The sequence below is a fragment of the Adiantum capillus-veneris genome, chromosome 27 (assembly GCF_014529385.1).
Source record: "Adiantum capillus-veneris isolate H3 chromosome 27, ASM1452938v2, whole genome shotgun sequence".
Lineage (NCBI taxonomy): Eukaryota > Viridiplantae > Streptophyta > Polypodiopsida > Polypodiales > Pteridaceae > Adiantum > Adiantum capillus-veneris.
In genome coordinates this window covers 116,231,023-116,243,260 of record NC_140957.1, presented here as the reverse complement: position 1 = coordinate 116,243,260, position 12,238 = coordinate 116,231,023, and the positions used below count along the sequence as shown (strand labels likewise).

Genomic DNA, 12,238 nt, shown 5'->3' with positions numbered 1-12,238 from the left:
AGGGAGTAAGATGGAATTGTACTTTGGAGATAATAGAGAGAGGCATAGAGATGGTGTATGTACATGGAGAGCTCATATGAGAGCTATGGGAGTAAGTGGGGAGGTTAACGGTGAAGAAGGTGAGAGAAACCATTGAAGGTGCAGGTTTGAGTGAGGGATTGAGAGAAATGTGTGTGTGTGTGTGTGTGTGTGTGTGTGTGTGTGTGTGTGTGTGTGTGTGTGTGTGTGTGTGTGTAGAAGTGTGGAAAGAGGTGAGAGAAGACTATGGGCTACTTGTGAGAAAAGTGGGCAAACTAGTGTCCACTCAAAAAATCATATCTCACCGCTGGTAGCTCCAAACATTATGAAAAACTTTGAGGTTATTATTCAAAGCGTGGGCTACATTTTCTCTTTTGACCACCGCTCCAAATTCGGAGTGGAGATGGATATTAAAAATCCCACCAAAAGACCTGGTTTTTCTTCACAAAAAGTCTTCAGTGGCCCCCTCCTTTGTTGAATTTGTATAATGCATCCAAGAGTGAGCCCCTCGTTTGTCATATCATAATACAAAGCATCCAAGTTGCCCTTGACACATGCATGGAGGAGGATTATTGGTGAATAAAGAAATATATACATGGTGGGACTAGTGTATGGACTATTCATGGACTTTAGCTCAATGAGCACATGGTGTTAGAATAACGAGTAAAAATAATAATAAAAATATGGAGGAGTTATGGATATGGAAAGATATTGGAATCATATGATAAGGTCCCTCTTTGAATTATTTTGGGTGAAAGAGGAAAAGGTATGCAAGTAAATATAAAAAAAATGTGACCAACGAGTAGAAATCAATTTTTTGTTTTCACGAGGGTGAGGGTGAAAATGTGGGAGTGATTTGTATAAAGGAAAAATATAAGGTTAGAGTATGTACATATTGGCAAAAAATATACTTATGGTGTAAGAGGATGAAAGAAGGCATACACAGGTTGAATAAAACACACACCTAAGTATAAATATTTAAATAAAATACCAGAATAATTATAAAAATCTCTATATTTAGGCCATATATATAATGCAATATTTACACACAAATGGGCCATAATAGATTTTATTTTATTTATTTTTTTTACTCAACTAGCCCAGTGACTAGCTAGCTGAGGATTTTAAGAAGATATGGGAAAAGCCCCCTAACTCACACACGCCTATTTACAGTAAAATGGTAGGGATAGCCATAGTGTTTGGGTGAATTTGGTAGGGTGAGGTAGCTTACTATGGCAATTATGGAAAGCCGAAAAACGGCTATCAGTGGCAACAGACCTTCGGACCACATGACTTAGTACGTATGCACGGATCTCTACAAGGGCACAAGGTGTGCATCTTGGTAGATGACGGTGCTACTCACAATTCTATCAATTATGGACTGGTGAAAAAACTCAAATTGCCTCAAACTCCGAGTACCCACTGCTACAAGGTAGCAATGATGAATGGATATGATGCCGAAGTCAGGGATACTCAAGTTCGAGCTGTACCAATTGAAATACAAGGCTAGTCTACATCCTTGGATTTTCAGGTTATGAACATGGAGAGGGCACATGCGGTCCTTGATAGGGAATGGTTGCATAGCCTAGGACCATCACTGCAGCGTAGCTATGAGCACAACAGCTTGATCTTTGAACCCATGGCGCACATTGTTGTTGTTAGGGAGAAGGATATACCTTCTTCACCACCACTGATATGTACAGCTGAGTTGATGCACCTCATTTCTGATAATGAAATAGATCAAGTTTTATTGTGTTACTCATTGTCTCATTTTCTCTCTAACATTGAATCTGTTGAACATTCCTCAACGCCGCATGCTTCTCTCTAATCTCTTCCACCAATGGCTACTTCCCAACAAGAAAAAGTTTCTAGTGAGTTAAAAAATTTATTAAAGGAATTTCACGATGTTTTTCCTAATGATTTTCCACCAGGATTACAGCGACACGATCGGTGCAGCACAGCATCGATGTGGTTGCAGGCAGTAAACCTGTCATCAAACCACCCTACCACATGAGTTACTCTGAAACTGCTGAGGTGGAACATTAGCTTGCTGACTACCTTAGCAGAGGGTTTATCCAAGCCAGTTCTTCACCATGGGCTTCTCCTATCCAATTAGTGAAGAAAAAAGACGGCAGTATGTTTATGTGTGTAGACTATCGTGGCTTAAATGTGGTTACTGTTAAGAACAAGTACCCATTGCCATGCGTGGATAAGTTGTTTGACAAACTCACTCATGCTGGTACTTTTACGAAAATAGACTTGCGGTCAGGTTATCACCAAGTACGTATTCGACTTGCTGATATATCCAAAACTGAATTCCGAACAAGGTTTGGACACTACGAGTTTTTGGTTATGCCTTTTGGGTTAACCAATGCGCCCGCAACATTCATGACACTTATGGATAGTGTCTTGAAGCCGTACTTGGGAAAATTTGTGATCGTTTTTCTCGACGACATTCTAGTATACAGTGATTCTGAAGAAGAACACTTACAACATCTGAGGCAGGTGTTCGAGTTGTTACAAACAAATAAATTATATTCCAAGGAGTCTAAGTGTGATTTTTGAAAGAGGAAATTCACTATCTTGGGCATGTTATTTCAGCTAACTGGCAGACATATGGATCAATCCAAAGTGGATACAATCCGACAGTGGCCTTCTCCTAAGAATCTGGAAGAGTTACAATTTTTTTTAGGATTTGCAGGTTTTTATCGAAGGTTCGTTAAATACTATGCTAATATTATTGTTCCCATGATGGATCAACTGAAAGGCAAAGGAAAATATTTTTAGTGGGGACTCTCTCAACAGCATAGTTTCGATACACTCAAGGATGCATTAGCTACAGCTCCTATACTAGCTATTGTAGATCTTTGAAACCATTCATTTTGGAAACGGATGCTAGTGACCATGCTATTGGAGCAGTCATTTACAAGACGGGCGGCCAATTGCATTTGAAAGCAAGAAGCTTGATACATCACAACAGAACTACTCTGCTTATGAACGCGAACTCTATGCAATAGTGTCTGCCTTAAAACCATGGCGACATTATTTGTATGGTGCTCAGTTTGAGATTGTGTTTGACCATGAAAGCATAAGATGATTTACACAAAAAACTGATTTGAAGGGTCGGAAAGCCAGGTGGACTGAGATTCTTCAGGAATATGACGCCAAGCTTTGGTATCATAAAGGACGATACAATGTGGTGGCTGACGCTCTGACTGAGATTCTTCAGAAATATGACGCCAAGCTTTGAAATCATAAAGGACGATACAATGTGGTGGCTAACGCTCTTAATCGTATGCGAGAGATGAATTCTCTCTTGTTCACGGAACTTTGTAGAGAAGTTTTGGATTATCTAAAGCACAAATATGAGCACGATGACGCATATTCCAAAGTGTAGAGCCATGTACAAATGAGGGATCCTTCTCACTTCAATGATGGTAGTGTAGCGTTAACCTCCACACATAGTTCTCCTCTGTCGAGTGATGAACTACAGCAATGGATTTACCATCGACAATGGGTACCTACTCCATAAGGGGAGAGTTTGTGTACCGACGGACACAGACATTGGGTGCCAAATTCTTCATGAATGTCATGATAGTCCAAGTGCAGGGCACCCGGGTATTAGAAAGACTTATGCTCTTGTACGACGATAATTTTATTGGCGAGGTTTACATGGCTTTGTTCAAGATTATGTCTTGCATTGCCAAGTTAACAAAGCAGAGGGCCTAAAAGCAAGAGGACTCTTACATCCTTTGAAGATTCCCAATGGTAAATAGGAAAGTATCTCTATGGATTTTATTGTGGATTTACCAACCACTATACGACGTCATGACTCAGTATGGGTGATCGTAGACCGGTTGACTAAACTATGTAAGTTTATTCCCAACCAAATCAATGATTAACACTCCAGAACTACTCGATTACCTCCACCCTGGTAAGTACGAAGTAGCATAAACCACTAGCTAGTGTTCACAAAAATTAGGGTTTAATATATTTGTAGCCGGCTAGAAATTGTGACTTTGTTGAATCTGTGACAAACGTTGTTTACATTGAGAATCTATGACTTTGCCAAATCTGTGAGAAATGTTCTTTACATAAAAAACACTTTAGAATCTATGACTTTGCCGAATCTGTGACAAACGTTGTTTACATAAGATACACTTCAAAATTTTGCATATAGTTGTTGGATAGCTCCTAAATTGCTACTCATTGGATCACGAAATTGCTACTCATTGGCCACGAAATTGCTAGATCTAGGACTCTATGTCGGTGTTGATTGCTAGAGAGAGAGAGAGAGAAACAAAAAGGGAAGATGAGTGAAGGACTTAGAAAAAAAAGAAGAGAATTTTTAACATCATGGGAAACTAGAGAAAGAGGGGGGGGGGGGGGGGGGGGGGGGGGAGGAAGGGAGTGTCAAAATGCGATGGCAAGAGGAGAGGTTTTCTTATAGAATAAGGGTCCTTGTTGTTGGCAAGCTCGTTAATCATTAACAACATAAGAAGAAAGATGGGAGTGAAATCTATGGCATACTCATTCATAGTGCTGATGGCCTTGCTTGAGCATGAGGCCTCATCCGGGGTAAGGACCCATTTTGAGGATTTTCTCTTTATACTCTCAACCTCTATTGTCCTCAAGCTTTTTTCCCTTGACTATGAGACACACACACACACACACACACACACAGAGAAAGAGAGAGGAATTCCAACCTAACAAGCTTGCCGTCGCGACAAGGACAAATATTTTACAACATAATGTCTATTTTTTTGTTATACTCTCTCTCTCTCTCTCTCTCTCTCTCTCTCTCTCTCTCTCTATATATATATATATATATATATATATATATATATATATATATATATATAAAGGACGCTCATGGAGTGTGCTACTAGAGAGAGAAGAGAGCGAGATTATAGCAAAAAATGACGAGCTTGCCATCGAATAGGCCAAATATTTTACAATGTAATGTCTGTTTTTTTGTTATACTCTCTCTCTCTCTCTCTCTCTCTCTCTCTCTCTCTCTCCGCACAAAAAAACAGCCTTTATTGTATTTTTAACACTAGGTTGGTAACCTAACAGGACATAAAAGTGTCCTTTCAGGGTTTTGAAAAAAACCTCCAAAACCATAGTAGATCCACTCATTTTGTAAAATCCTTTCATGAGGTTATAGTTCAAGGCCTCTTACACACGTAAAAAATAAGAAACTTGTAAAATTTCTCATCTTTTGGTCACACCAAGCCTCCAAAGTTGATGGACCAGTCCATTTTCATCAAAACAGTCATTTCTTACATTTTGTTGCATAAAAATAAGATTATGGATTTTTGTAGGACTTGAGATAAATTCCCTAGTTAACTTCAATGGGTTGGTGATCTGAACATATGCTTGCTTCTCACTCACTATTTTTTGTTTTGCCAAAAGAAATAGGTACAAAAAAGTTGAGTTTTTACCATTCTGCAAACCTATCATCAAAGTTTCTATAGCCACACTCAATAAAATTAATATATGCATGTTTCTTAGTTCCCTATTGTCCGGTGGGTTCATAAGGAGCCATGAAGCATGTCAAAAGAATATTACATCTCTTACCAAGGGGAATCTTGGGGACAAAGATGAAGTGCTAAATCCAGCAAGCATGAAAAAATTGGGTTCAACATTATGAGTTGTAGAATCCCATAGAAACTATTCAATATCTAGCCAAATTTGATCCCTATGACTAGATATGGTTACTACCTACAAAATGCATGTAGTTGTCACAAGAAACTAACAATATTGAAAAAGCTATACTTGATATACTAGAGTGTTTCGTTTTCTTCTATAATTGAAAAAATCAACCATCGTTGTCTACTATGCAAAATAGGGTACTAGGTGCCCCAAAACTCAAGGAATATTAGCTTTATGTTACAATATGCGACATAGAAAATCAAAACTGCATTTGGATATCATGAAAGCCACCAAAAAAATCATAGAAGAGCTAAAATTGGCTAAAAAACAGGATTTGACAATTTTTGTACTTTGGTCATAACTTACAACTTTAACATTTATTTCTCCTTAGAAGCATCAGGACATGTTGAGGACTACTAAAGATAGTTCTCTAGCATTATAGACCTCACAAACATGAATTCTAGAGTGGTATAGTTGCAAAAGGTTGAAAAAAGCCAAAAACAGGACTCGTTTTTTCACACAATTTAGGTTGTGAAATGTTGTGCAAGGACAAGGTTAAAGACGGAATTGATATTCCAAAAAAATGTCGAGTTTTTTTCAGCTCATGAGACAAATTTCTAGATAGATAGCACCTCAAAATCCATTTTGAAACTCTTGACATAATTCAAGGAAAATGGTCATTTAACAAGACATAAAAGTGTCCCATTACCAACCTAGTGTTAAAGGACAAAAATGGAAAGTCTCAACTACTTTGGAGGGTCACCTAGCTTTGCACCAAAAAAATTCCAACGCATATGGCTCAAAGTTTATACTCCCTTTATTTAGCTTTTCTACTTAGCTAAAGTTAGAGGATTTTAATGGTAAAAACCCTAAAACTTTCACTGAAAACAGAGAGATTTCCAATGCTCTCCTTTTTCCCATCGGTTGCTAGAAAATTCTTTTGTGAACGCTGCTCTCTCTCTCTCTCTCTCTCTCTCTCTCTCTCGTCAGATAGATCTTTAAGGTCTCTTGGGATAGTTTCCTATATGACGTAATTAAAACAATATTGAAGTATCTGAATTCGTACACATTTCTTTCCTTCTTAGAAACGATGACTCGGAGCCAATCCTTGACATTGTGCCTTTTCAGCTTGTTAGATATTTAAAGGGAAAATTACCAAAATACCCCTCTAATCTATGGAAATTCCCAAAATACCCCTCAAATTTCAAAAATTCCCCACTTATCCCTATTATTTTGTCATAAATTCCTGAAATGCCCTTCAAATTTTCCATACTTCTCGCTCAAAATACCCCAGGTTGTGAAATTAAATTTCTCCAAAGATTAAAAAGTTTGCACCTTTCATAAGCAGACTCATTGCTTATTAAGATAAATTGCTAAATCGAGAATTTGGGTTGATTATGTAGGCTTTGGAGATGAATTGCTTCATTATCTCTAGACATAATCGCTATTTTTTTCAAGGTAATCTATAACAAATTACCTGCTAAGCGCGCAAAAATGGATCTCAATTGTCAAAAAGGAATAAAGATTAAAAAATCTTGAACAATCCAACCAAAAATATTTGCCCCGGGCGCGGACGAAGCGAAAGAAGAGGTCTGCATCGAAGCGCGGCAGGTCACACCCCTGCGGCTGCCAATGCCATTTGACATATTACTTGTCGGGCCGCCCATTTCCCTCGCAGCTGTTTTTTGTGGCCATCAACAGGGGACACGAATTGTTGGTGTATAAGAGCTTCATCTTCTTGTCTTTCACCCATCTGCCTTTCCTCAAGTCGTATTCCCCTCCGTGGCTCGCGGCAAATGACTATCTAGAAAAGAAAATTTGCATATACCAAGATGAGCACAAAAATCCCTTGATCTCCTACAGCAAGCAGACACTCACTTATTGCACTAAGCTCAAGATCTGACATTAAATTCAATCGTCTATATTTAAAACAGGTCTGTTAACATAAAGAGCACCTGTCATAAAGCAAGCCCATGGCCTCGGATGTGATCAATGGCAAGCTGTGAGAGAAGGGGAGAGAGAGGGGCGTACTGAGGGAGGGAAGCACATTGATGAGGATGTTTAATCGAACCTTCGACACAATCGAGGAGGACTCCAGCGACATGGACGAGGTTGGGAAGCTGACCGCTGCTGGCACTCACATCATCTCAATTTTAAGGAAGAACCATAAAGAAAAAGAACACGCCGGGACGCGCACACACTCTCTCAAGGAGTGCGCACCTGCGTGCGCTCCTTAATTGAGAGAGAGAGAGAGAGAGAGAGAGAGAGAGAGATCTGCCCCTACACTGGCAGACTTTCTCCTACTCCTGTGTAGTATGTGAACACGAGAAGAGCTTTATTCCTTGATCACAGCCTCTGCTCTCTCAGCAGCGAAAGCTGCTCCCGCTTCCCTTGCAAGGAAGCAAACAGGAGCCGCGGGGCAACAAGTGAAGATTCCGCAGCAGGCAGTGATGGCCAGCTCGGGGAGGGTTGTTATGTCAACAGCCACTGATGAGGCTTCGGCCGGGTTCACACCACCTCAGCTGAAGCAGGATACGCCACCAGGATTAAGATAAGGTCCAAACCACTTCTTAGCCAAGCAACTTGCACCTCCCATACATCATAGTGTCATATGTTTGTTGATTTCATAAAAATGGAAACACAAAATTGGATCACATCATTATCAAACAAAGAGGTTTCAACGTACTCCCTTATGTCTCCTTGTTGCATATTGTAGCGCCATGCTACAACTTGAGGAGGTTGTCACTCTTTACCAGACTATTGTTGGATGCCTTATCTATGTATGCAATACAAGGCCGGATATTTAGTTTGTATTCTCACATGTCAGCAAATTTATGCATAGACCAACGTTTAAGCATCGATACACTGTCAAGAGTATTTTCTTCTTCTTGAGTATCACTTTACATCTTGGCTTGTTTTACCCCAAGGGGGGATCATTGTCACTAGATTTACATGATTTTTTGAACCCATATTAGGCTGGTTGTTTTGACACATGAGTGTCCACAAGTGTTTTTTTTTTCATGATCCATAGTTCATGCATATTACAGTCGAGCAAAAAGCAACCTATTGTGGCCACTTCCACTTGTGAGGTTGAATACAGGGCAATCTTCATAGCTACGGTTCAATATGTGGCTCAGATACCTTATGGATGATTTTGATGCTGGAGATGACAATATCAACATCATCTACAATGACAATCATAGTGCATTGGCAGTTGCAAGGAACCCATTTTTTTATGCTTGCACAAAGCACATTTAGGTGCATTATCACTATGTCAGGGAGAAACTCTTAGTAGGAGATATCATCTTGGGTTATGTGCCAACACAACACAACCTTGTAGATCAGCTCACAAAGGCATTGCCTCATGAGAAGTTTGAAGCTTTTTGCAAATCTTTGGCCTTACTCCCCTTTGTGGATTGATCATGCACTCATGGCATGGCTCTTTCCTATACATTATGTGCCAGCTCTCGTTCACGATATTACTCCAAAGGGGGATTTTTTACCGTTCATATGTGGTAGTGATCTAGGGCATTTTTTCCCTCGCTAGGATTTTTTTTCCCCATGCATTGTATATACGCCCATCATTCTAGGACTGATCGACTTATCTTTTGTTATGTACTAATATATGCAAATACGCCGCGACGGACGTCAGCACAACGAGAACTCACCTAACAAGATTTGTCAGCTAAGGACGAAGCTCGACCCGCAGGCGTGTGAAAGCAAGCATAGAGTGTCAATCTACACTCGACCGACTCTCAACTAATTCCTACAGAGGTTTCTACCCAATGTCTAAGCTACAGCCTTCAGGAGTGCATAAGAGGAGATTTCCTACAACGCTTCCAAGAGCCAAATACCCATCAAACGTTCTCAAAACGCCACAGAACTTGCAGGAGACCCTACTAATAGCAATAGGTCGCTCTCTCTATGGTCTATGAACCAAAATCCCAACCCTAAACACCTGGTGCAAAATCACGTAGGATGTCTGGTCGAAATTTGCAGGTCGTCGTTTTCGAAAACTAAAGTGCCTAATGTGTAGCTCTACTCAATGCAAACGCGTGGATATGCTAAAATGCCAAACATACAACATATTCTCACCGTATCACCAGATGAAGCTCGTAGGTCGAGCTCGCAAAACCAGACCGTACACCCGCAATGTAGGTATCGGCGCGTAGCTCTCGTCAGGGGCAACACGTTGCACTTCTCCGCACTCGATTCCAACCACCGGTGCGCGCGTAGCGTCAAGACAAAACTCTCTCTCTCTCGTACACAGTACGCTCACTCACAGACAAAACTTTTTAAAATGACAAAGGTTTTTATCATTAAGGTCAAAAAGTGCTATAAATACCTTACAATCTCAAACCCTAATGTTCCAATTTAACCATCTACTAAATCTAAATGTCAAAAATGGGATACAATCTGGAAGCTTCTGTAAGCCCCACTATTTACAAAGGTGAAATGTCGGCTTTTCTCAATAAATGAATAGTTACAAAAAATAATCTTCCGCCGAGCTCCATAGGGTGTGTCCCGCTGCTAACACTCCCCCCTCCTTGTTCATGTCATCCCCGAAATGGCAGTTGAGCTACGTCTTCAGTGTAGGCTTTCTCTCATCTTGAGAAGGGACTCATATCTCGCATGTTGAGCTAGTAGCATCGGGCTGAATATGTCTGTGTTGATTGTGAAGAAGCCGGTGTAGAAGGCTTCTTCAAAGGCCTGGAGGTGATAAGATGGAAAAAACATAATCCTTTGATACAATGCATGTATCACCTCGTGAAAAGGCTGACCAGATAGATCGTATGCACATCTATATGTATCTTGAAAGAAGAAGATATTGTCTGTCGCCTGGCTTAGTTTGAAGGTCTCGAAGACTGCCAAAAGTGTTTTACATATCTTTCTCATCATGATGCGAGATAGGTCAGGCGAGCTAGTGAACAATTTTATGGCGCCCGTTAGGTTTTTCACCATGATTTGCTCACTTATTCTCTCGCATGTCTTCAAGCATGGAAGCTTTGGGTAATTTAGCCAAGTGGGTTGGCTTCTCTACAACAACTCATGGGCTTTCCATGTCCGCATCCTTGGTAGAGGGCAGAAACAGAGGTTATCTCCGATCACTTTAGGTGCCTCTGCCAGATGAATTAGATATTGAGGATACTTTGACAGCCATGCCTTTCTCCACCTGAGCTGAGAGTCCACTATCAGCTTGACTCCTTCAGGTTTGGAGACATCTTCTTTGTACAATGGTACTGTTGGCTCCTCGTTTATTCGTTTGTTGATTGTGGAAGCTTCATATTTTAGCAGAGGATATGGGAGAGAGGGATGTAGCCATTCATGCCAAAGGTTACTGGCATCTATCTTCTGAATAGTCATCGATTTAAACACTCTCTACTCCCATTCCAACACTTCTTTGGTTGTGTCTCTGACAACTGCTTTTATGGCCTTTTGCAGTTTCTCTTCTAATTCTTCTTCTTGTGGCTCTTGTGAGGGTCTCACAAGGATTTCCTCTTGCATGGTGGTGTCCACTGGATCTGACACATTCTCTATGTCGATTCCTTCCATGGATGCTGGCCCGGTGATAAACTATTGTTCTTCCATTTGCTGTTGGCCTCTCAGCTCTTCTATTTGCTTCTGAAGTGTCTTCTTTTCTTCTTTTGCTTGCTCTCCCATGTTTACTAGGAGGTCGTTTAGATCTGCATTTATATTTTCCGCCTCCTCGAGCTCTCTCTTGATGGCTTCTAACTCATTCTTCATGGCCTGATTTTCTTCTTCTAGGCGGTTTTGCATTACCATAAACCCCTCGGCCAACATCAGCCTTTGCCACTTCTCTAGTGTTAACTCCTTTTGGAGCTCCTTCATTTTTTCTTCATATAGCTCACTCTCTGAAGTGATGCAGTCGAGCTAGTAGCTCTAACTCCGGCAAGAGATGCCCGCAGCCTTTGGATGGTTTGATCTTTGACTTTAATATGATCTTTCAGTTCGATCACTTCATCCTGGCTCGCTTCATGGCTCTATCTCTTCCTTTTCTTTGGCATTCCTCAGGGTTTCCACTTCTTTGGACTCTTTAGCAAGTTGTAGAGTCAGGTTGTCCCTTTCTCTCTCTCCATCTGTCAATGACTTGCTGATTTTCGTGTATTCTTCTTCAGCTCTTTGAAGCTTGTTTTCTGCTGCCTGATTTTCTCGTTCCATCTCCTAGCATCTTTGTAATGCCACGTCCAAACTAGCTTGCAGCTTTGTTTGTTTGTCCATATGCTCTTGGCTCTGTCTTTGTAGTGAGTTGACTTCAGCCTTGATCTGAACTTCATTGGCTTTCAGATTATCAATTTCACTTTCCGTGGCCATTGATCTTGCCCTGAGCTTGGTTAGCTTGTGCATCACCACATCCCATTCATTGGTCGGTGGCTGTAGGTCCACTGTATCAGTGGCCATCTCTTTCAGTTCCACTAACCGCAGGCTCTGCATCTGCTCCTTGGGCTTGTGCTTGCCAACTCAAAGGCCACAGTGGCTGCCTCTTCTCGTGAATAACCCGCAGCTAGTAGATCAAGGAATATTCTGAAGTTATTTTCTTCTGGAT

General features: G+C 40.7%; 1 long non-coding RNA gene across 1 annotated transcript; it reads right to left on the bottom strand.

Moving 5' to 3' along the window:
* Window positions 1-7,009: 7,009 nt before the first annotated feature.
* LOC147422621 (uncharacterized) lies at window positions 7,010-8,472 on the bottom strand. Its single transcript, XR_015186760.1, has 2 exons — window positions 7,629-8,472; window positions 7,010-7,477 (listed from the first exon to the last, which is right to left on the bottom strand). It is a non-coding gene; the product is annotated as an uncharacterized LOC147422621 (long non-coding RNA).
* Between the last annotated feature and the right edge of the window lie 3,766 nt (window positions 8,473-12,238).